Below are 7847 nucleotides of genomic sequence, written 5' to 3'. Positions count from 1 at the left end.
GATAAGAAATTGCTGATCTTGATGAATGTAAAATAAACTCTAATAAGGATTGAAAAGCACCGATAATATTTTTATTTTTACCATCATTTTTATCACTTTGGATTGATAATAAATAATAATTAGCAATCAATAAAATTTATACAAATAAATATGAATAACTTTCCAATTGACATAGACCGATAGACGTAGGAAGAAATGTCCTAGAAACAACTCAACTATGTCTGATGGAGCCTCCACAAGTAAAGCACATACAGACAAACCCCACCCGGTTTCTCAACTCCACTCTCTCGTCTCCACAACTATTGAATTGAAGATTCTTCCCTCTGACCCAGAAACCTCGACCGAAACCTCGTCTTTCCATCTGTTTTTCTACGACACAACATTCTCTTGTGCATATAGAACTCCACCACACTCACTCCTCTTCACTACTCCCAGCTCTCTCTCTCTCTCCGGATTTATCTCCAACATGGCAGATAAAGTTTCATCATTTCAACTCATCCACCAGCAACTCCTCTCCGACTTTGAATGTGCGGAAACCTTCGTTTCTGATGTAGGTGAAGCATCGCAAGCTTCAACTTCTGAATCAAGCGTTTCCACCTCACATATTGTTCAAGTCTCTGATTACTTGAAACCCAATGAACATGAAAATAACTCTTTTTTCCTCCACCTCTCTACATCTGCTCCATCTGGGGTCTTCCAGTTTGAAACCAAATCCCAAAAAACTTCCACATTAAGTCAACGGCGACCCCCACTCAGCATCTCAGTTCCTCTGCCACCCACTTCTCAGCCCTCATCGGCGCCAGTTGCCGGCGAGATCAGGCACTATAGAGGGGTCAGGCGAAGGCCATGGGGGAAATTCGCGGCGGAGATTCGGGACTCAAATCGGAGAGGATCGAGGGTATGGCTGGGGACCTTCGAGACAGCCATTGAAGCCACCAGGGCCTATGATCGAGCAGCTTTCAAGATGCGTGGTTCCAAAGCCATTCTCAATTTCCCCCTCGAAGCAGGGAATTAGTCGGGTTCTGACCCACCGGCCACATCCGGCCGTAAAAGGGAGAGAGATTGTGGGACCGAAGTGAGAGAACAGGTGGAGATAAAGGTTTTAAAGCAAGAAGAAGTGGAGTTTCCGAAATCTGACAGCACAGCGGCGGCAGCAAGTGTTTTGGGGATCAGTCCATTAACGCCGTCGAGTTGGAGAGCTGTGTGGGAAGAGAGAGAGATGAAGGGAATATTCAATTTGCCACCGTTAACGCCATCATCACCTCATCATTGGATAGCGTATTCTCAACTCATAGTTGACTGAGAGTTCTCACCGGCAATTGAAGTTTGATGGACTTGATTTATTTCATAAATTAATGTTATTGAATTTGTTTATTCTTTTAATTATGTATAAGTTTTCTTAGAACATAAGAGTGGCTTGCTTCACTGTTGTTTCTCCTAAATTATTTATCAAGGGTTTGTCATATTTTTCCTACCAATTATATCTCCTAGTGTCTACCATATAACTAGAGCTCTAACTGAGAACATATATGTTGTCCAAGCATCTTGTTGAGTGGTCCTTGCGTGGTAGGCGTAAATAGAAGTTTTAAGTTTAGGAGTCCATGGGTGATGTTGTGAAAAGCAACCGCTAAGAATAATAATAGAGAGAGAAAATAATAATTCGAAATCAGAAAACACATCAAATGCATAATAATTTATGTAGTTTTGTTTCTATATTTACGAACTATGATTTAGAAGAACTTTCACTATTGTTGAAAGAATTTATAAGGTCAGAGCTCTCAAATCTCAAAACCTCAATTACACCAAAAATAAGACTTTTTTACGTCAAAATCTCTTATATATTTTCTTAATCACATAGTGGGGTTATTTATAGGAAACTAATTGTATAATCATAAAAGAATACTTATTCCTGAAAAGAAGATTTCACAATACAATATTTCCTTTATAATAATAGGAAACTCCTTTACAAGAATATATCTTATTAAGAAACTATCAATGACTTTCCAATTGACTTAAATTAGAATTTGAGACACTTTTGAATAATCTTGACCTTGACTCAAACACTCAAGATTAAAACAAAATCAAAAGTGTTTCATGTTACTTCACTCCTACACTTCTAAGCGGCCTTCAAATATTGCTAACACCAATTAAGTCGAAAAGTAATGCTTAAACTTGATTGTAGAAATGATTTTAGTCATCATGCCTATTAGAATATCCATTGTAGGGATTTTTATTTTTATTTTTTATCATTACAATAGCATCTTGTGCAATAACATCCCCAATAAAATGCATTTGAATATCAATATGTTTGATTCTCTCATGGAACATATGATTTTTTGATCAAATGTATAAACACTTTGACCATAACCATACACAACAATCAACCCTTATTATAAGCTTAAATCGGCAATCAAACACTGTCAAATAACTTCTTTTACTACTTTTGTGATTACCATGTATTCTACTTCAATTGTCGACAAAACAATTATAAATTACAATGTTTCTTTCCAACTGATAACACTACCACATAAAATGAATATACATATTATAGACCTTACCAAATCTCCAAAATGGTTAGAATTAACATAACGAAGAATTGTCTTAGAGACATCGCTGATTTTATCATATACTAAACTAACATGTGATGTTTCTTTCAAATATCTAAGTATCAATTTCATTGCTTGCCAATGATCCATATATTTGAAACATTTCACTTAGTGCAAATAGCTCACATAATGAATTCATAAGAATGTTATAAAGACGTCTAGCTAAAGCAAATCAAACAAAACTTTTGCATATTAAAGTAAATGAATTCATATCAAAATCAAGATAGCTAACCTCTCAAAGTATCCTCACAACAAAGAAAAATATTTTATAAATAGAGTGATTTAAAAAAAAATTCAATAATAAAAACAAAACAGAGTGATATCCTCGCCAATAAAGCAAAAATTTTTTAAATTTTGGAGGTTAGTTATGACCTTTCTCCCAACTTAAAATGTATAATGTTGACATTTTATAGTAAATCATGAAAACAAAACTAGAATAATGGTAGAAAAAGGTTACTCCACCTCAATCCAATGGTTAAAAAATAATTACAAAAAATACAACATTTTTCATTATTTTTTTATTTTTACATTAAAATTATTTTTTAAAAAAACAAATTCAGTTTTTATACTAAAGAATTCACTTTTTGTCCTGAATTTATCTTTTCAAAAGACGAATTCTCTTTTTATCTTAAATTTTTTTATATTGAACTCGTCTTTTCAAAAGATCAAATTCTACTTGAAATTGAAAAATATTATAATTTTAGAATATTTTTTATGTTACAGTATTTTAAAAATACATCACTCTGCATAAAACCCTTGTCTTGTCCTAAACCCCATAAGGTATGTGATGAGTTAAATTTCATATATTTTCTTACTCGTTTATTAGAAATGAAATTCTTATATCTGGACTCATAAACAAAAACCGTACATTCATTAATATATCTAGACTCGTCAACAAAACCCCTACATTGATACTTTCAGATCTTTTCCCCCAAAAGAAATTTATTGCAAGAAATGGCTTTTTCCTTCCTAAAATAAATCCATAGCTCCAATTGCCATGTGAAGTAACCTTTAGTCTATTATGGCTAATCAACTTTAATAAGAAATAAATGTTTAAGGCTTATAAATTTGTTAACTCTTAGAGATGACAATAGAGTGTGTTTTTTTTGGTATCTACTCTATTCTTAATGAGATAAGTTTAAAATTTAAATAAATGAGTTAGATAAAGATTTATTTATTTGAAACTCGGGGGTATTGCTTTGTCTTACCCGATCCTATTTTGCCTTGATTATATATAAAATTAATTTAATTTAATTTTTATTTTCTTATTTTTAATAATAATAATAATAATAATAATAATATAATTTTCAATAAATAAGTTTTAAAAAATTATAATATTTTAGTTATTTATAAAATATATTTATTTTAATGTAATTAAAATATTTTTTAAAATAATTTTTTTAAAAGAAATTTAATTTTTTTTATAAAAAGTTAAAAGGGAAAGGGATAGGACAAGAATGAAAAATTCACCCGATTTATTTATTTATTTTTTAATAAAAGGAAATTGAGAATTATTTTAAATAAATGAAGCGAAGTTAGAATACAGACAATCTATCGTAAACCCACTATGTTGTCATCCCTATTAACTCTAAAAAAAACAAAAAACCTATAAAAATTAGAATGTTCACAAAAATAAATAAATAAATAAATAAATAAAACTTCATAAATATCTTATTCCAATAAAAAAGAATAACAACTTCTCCTCCCCTATTGAATCCTCTCTTATACCTCAGTGGGCATTTTCTCGAAACAAGGTTCATTTATATAACTATCTTCTTTTCCCCTTGCTCATCTTATCTTCTTTAAACTATTAGCATCTTCCATTTTAGGATGTAAATTAATTATAATCACGAGAGAATATATATAGTGGTAATCCAAATAATAAAGTGTCCTTATCCTACTTGAGTAACATTCAAGGCATTGCCTGGATTTGAACTGAAGCACCCCATCCAACCACAAATCAGCCGCCACAAATAATGCACATGTACAGAACATTCTTTGAACTAACCAGGAACCTCATCTGAAACCTCCTTTCCCCATTTATGTGTCTATATATACGCCACAACCTCATACTTGATGCACAGAGCTTCACTCACTTCTCTTCCCCCTAGTCTCTCTCTCTTTCTCACCTTGTTTCGACTTTCAACCCTAGACTATTCCTCACTGCTCATCTCCAATCATGGGAGAAGAAGTTTCATCACTGCAACTCATCCACCACCTCCTCCTCTCCGACTTTGATTCTATGGAAACCTTCGTCTCTCATGTAAGTCATTCGTTACAATCTTCGGCCTCTGATTCAAGTGTTTCTACGGATGATATTATTCAAGTTTCCGAGTACCCGAAACTCCATGAAGATGAAAGCAACGCTTTTCTCTTCGACTGCTCTACCTCTTCTCCATCTACCGTCTTCCAGTTTCAAACCGAATCCCCAAAACCTTCCAGATTGAGTCATCGGCGACCCCCACTCAGCATCTCCCTTCCTCCGCCACCCATTTCTGACACTTCGTCCTCGTTAGATTCGGGTGAGAGAAGGCACTATCGAGGAGTGCGCCGCCGGCCTTGGGGAAAATTCGCGGCGGAGATTCGAGACCCGAATCGGAAAGGATCTAGGGATTGGCTTGGAACCTTCGAGACAGCCATTGAAGCCGCCAGAGCTTATGATCGAGCTGCTTTCAAAATGCGTGGCTCCAAAGCTGTTCTTAATTTTCCTCTTGAAGCGGGGAATTGGTCGGATTCTGACCCACCGGCGACTTCCATCCGGAAAAGGGAGAGAGAAAGCGAAAGAGAAGAGAGGGAACAACCGGAGATTTTTAAAGCAAGAAGAAGCCTCACCGGATTCTGACAGCCCCGTGGTGGCAGAGGCGGCTAATGTTTTGGAGGCGAGTCCGCTAACGCCGTCAAGTTGGAGGACCGTTTGGGAGGAGAGAGACATGGAAGGGGCATTCCATTTGCCTCCGTTAACCCCGTTGTCACCCCATCCTTGGATTGGATGTTCTCGGCTCATAAGTTGAAGGGCGTTAGAGGAAAGTCAAGCGTTATGGTTAATTTGGTTATTCTTTAGTTCCCTAGTATTCAATTTATTGATTCGTTTATTCATAATGTTTGATAAGCAATAAGCATGATTTCCTTTAAAGATATTTTTATCTTTTATATTTTATATTCTTATTATTAATTATGCAAAAGTTGAATAATTGAATCTTTAAATGCAAGTTATGCTTGAAACCACTATGTCGATCGACTAAAAATGCTATTTACTTGTTGGCTAAAGAAATATACTTGTAGACCCCTTTTGGACCCGGAAGGAGTTGGTGTTTTTGTTGTTTTTATTTGGAGGAGTGGGGATGGTTCCACAACTGCTCAGAGCTGCATGTGACAAAAATACACTATCATCATTTAAAAATAAAACAAAAATAAATCACAATTTCAAAGTTTTTTAAAAATCATATTTTTCACCAAATTAAAAAAATTAAATCGCATCATCGAGTGGGAACGTATCATGCAAAACCCGAGATCCACAATACCCTTTTTTTTGTTTTTTTTTTTTTAGATATAGAAAAAAATACCACTAATCAAGTAATTTAATTGTTTCTAATAAACATTTTCAAATATTATTGTTTGTATTCTAATGTAATTTATTTGTATCCTTATATTTTGATTTTATTTGTTTGTATCCTCATTTAACGATTTAAATCTTATTATCTATATATATATATATAACAATCTGAATTTGAACTTCGTTATATACCATTACAGTATCTTAATATTTTCATTACTTGTTAAAACTAAATAGAAATTATAATTTTTTTAATTTCATAAATCAAATGTGAGAGTTTGCTAATTATTTTTTTATCCAAATTTTATAATTTTTTTCTTTTTTCTTCAAGTTAATTTCAATATAATATTAATATATTCACATCTATAAGTTAACATAATTACTTTTCTTTACAAGATTAAAATGTTAGTTTCCAAAAATAAAGAATAAAAGAGCTAATTCACCCACTTCTACTTGTGGAAAGAGAAATATCATCAACATTATTAAATCACTATAAAATTAACGTTGTAATAAAAAAAATTAAATTAAAGACCTATGGAAAATAAAACGAGCAAACTATTTTTCATATTTTACTTTCTATAAAATATTTTTTGAAAACTGTTTTTAAAACTATTTTTTAAAGATATAGTCAAACAAAAAGACAATAATTTCATAGTTAAAAAAAAAAAAAAAACTAAATTACCCCTAAAAATGTTTGTAACATTTGATCTTTTATTTACTATTTTTTTTTTTGTTCAAAGCCGGAAAATTCCCCACTTATAAATGGTAATGGCCAGTATTTTTGGGATTATGTTTCCATGTTAATAAGTTATTTTTGATGGTTTCACTTTTCTTTTGAAATTTGTTCTGAGTTTGGAACATGTTCAAGTATTGTTTTTCTAAGTATATTTTAATTATATATATTACTTTTTATGAAGTATTTGATTATTTGATTATAATGATCTTCTCCAAATATGGTTTCAAAATATAATTTTTTATTTTATAAAAAAAGATACTAATTATTATATTTTATTTTACTATTCATTTTAAAATTTTGATCCTTTTACATATCACCCTTTTAGAATGATATGTTGGCTTCAACACAGAGATGGTTGTCAGCTTTTTCAAAACTTATGATTGCACCAAACAAAGGTAGAGTTTATAATCAATTGACTAGGCTAAGGACTCTCTAGTGTTAAATCAAGGGAAAATTGTGTTTTGGATCCAATTGGGCGCAAAAATTAAGCTTTGGTCTATAAGTTGTATAACTGATGGAGAGCATATAAAATATGAAGAGACCAATATACCCTTTCAAATTTCCAACTCAGACGCTTTTAAATTAATGAGTTTCATACTTGTTAAATAAAAAATGTCGTGTCACTAGTCTTTAAAATCTTAAATAAAGGTTGGTGACCACCTTCTACCTCTTTCTCTCCCTTGACTCCAACGTCTCCCAATTCGTTCCTTCAACAATTGAGGATTGTGAGCAACTCAGAAATGGAGAAGATCTCCTAAAAAATGGCATGCCATCTGTCTTAAAAATCAAACTTTAGAATTTACCTGCTAGGTTAATCGTCCAAAGAGAAAAAATGGGTATGGTTGACGAAGAGAGACAGTGAGCTTGGGAAAGAAGATTCTTTGATGATGATGTAATTCCTCTAGAATAGTTATCCTTTAGATCAAACGTATCTTGAAAGCAGAGAAGATGG

The 7847-nt window shown here is 32.4% G+C and overlaps 2 pseudogenes; both read left to right on the top strand.

Moving 5' to 3' along the window:
• The first annotated feature begins 289 nt into the window (after positions 1-289).
• LOC117934046 lies at positions 290-1383 on the top strand (annotated as a pseudogene).
• Positions 1384-4681: 3298 nt separating this feature from the next.
• LOC117933028 lies at positions 4682-5756 on the top strand (annotated as a pseudogene).
• The last annotated feature ends 2091 nt before the right edge of the window (positions 5757-7847 follow it).

The sequence above is a fragment of the Vitis riparia genome, chromosome 16, assembly GCF_004353265.1.
Source record: "Vitis riparia cultivar Riparia Gloire de Montpellier isolate 1030 chromosome 16, EGFV_Vit.rip_1.0, whole genome shotgun sequence".
NCBI lineage: Eukaryota > Viridiplantae > Streptophyta > Magnoliopsida > Vitales > Vitaceae > Vitis > Vitis riparia.
This window is presented reverse-complemented; position numbering and strand designations above follow the sequence as displayed.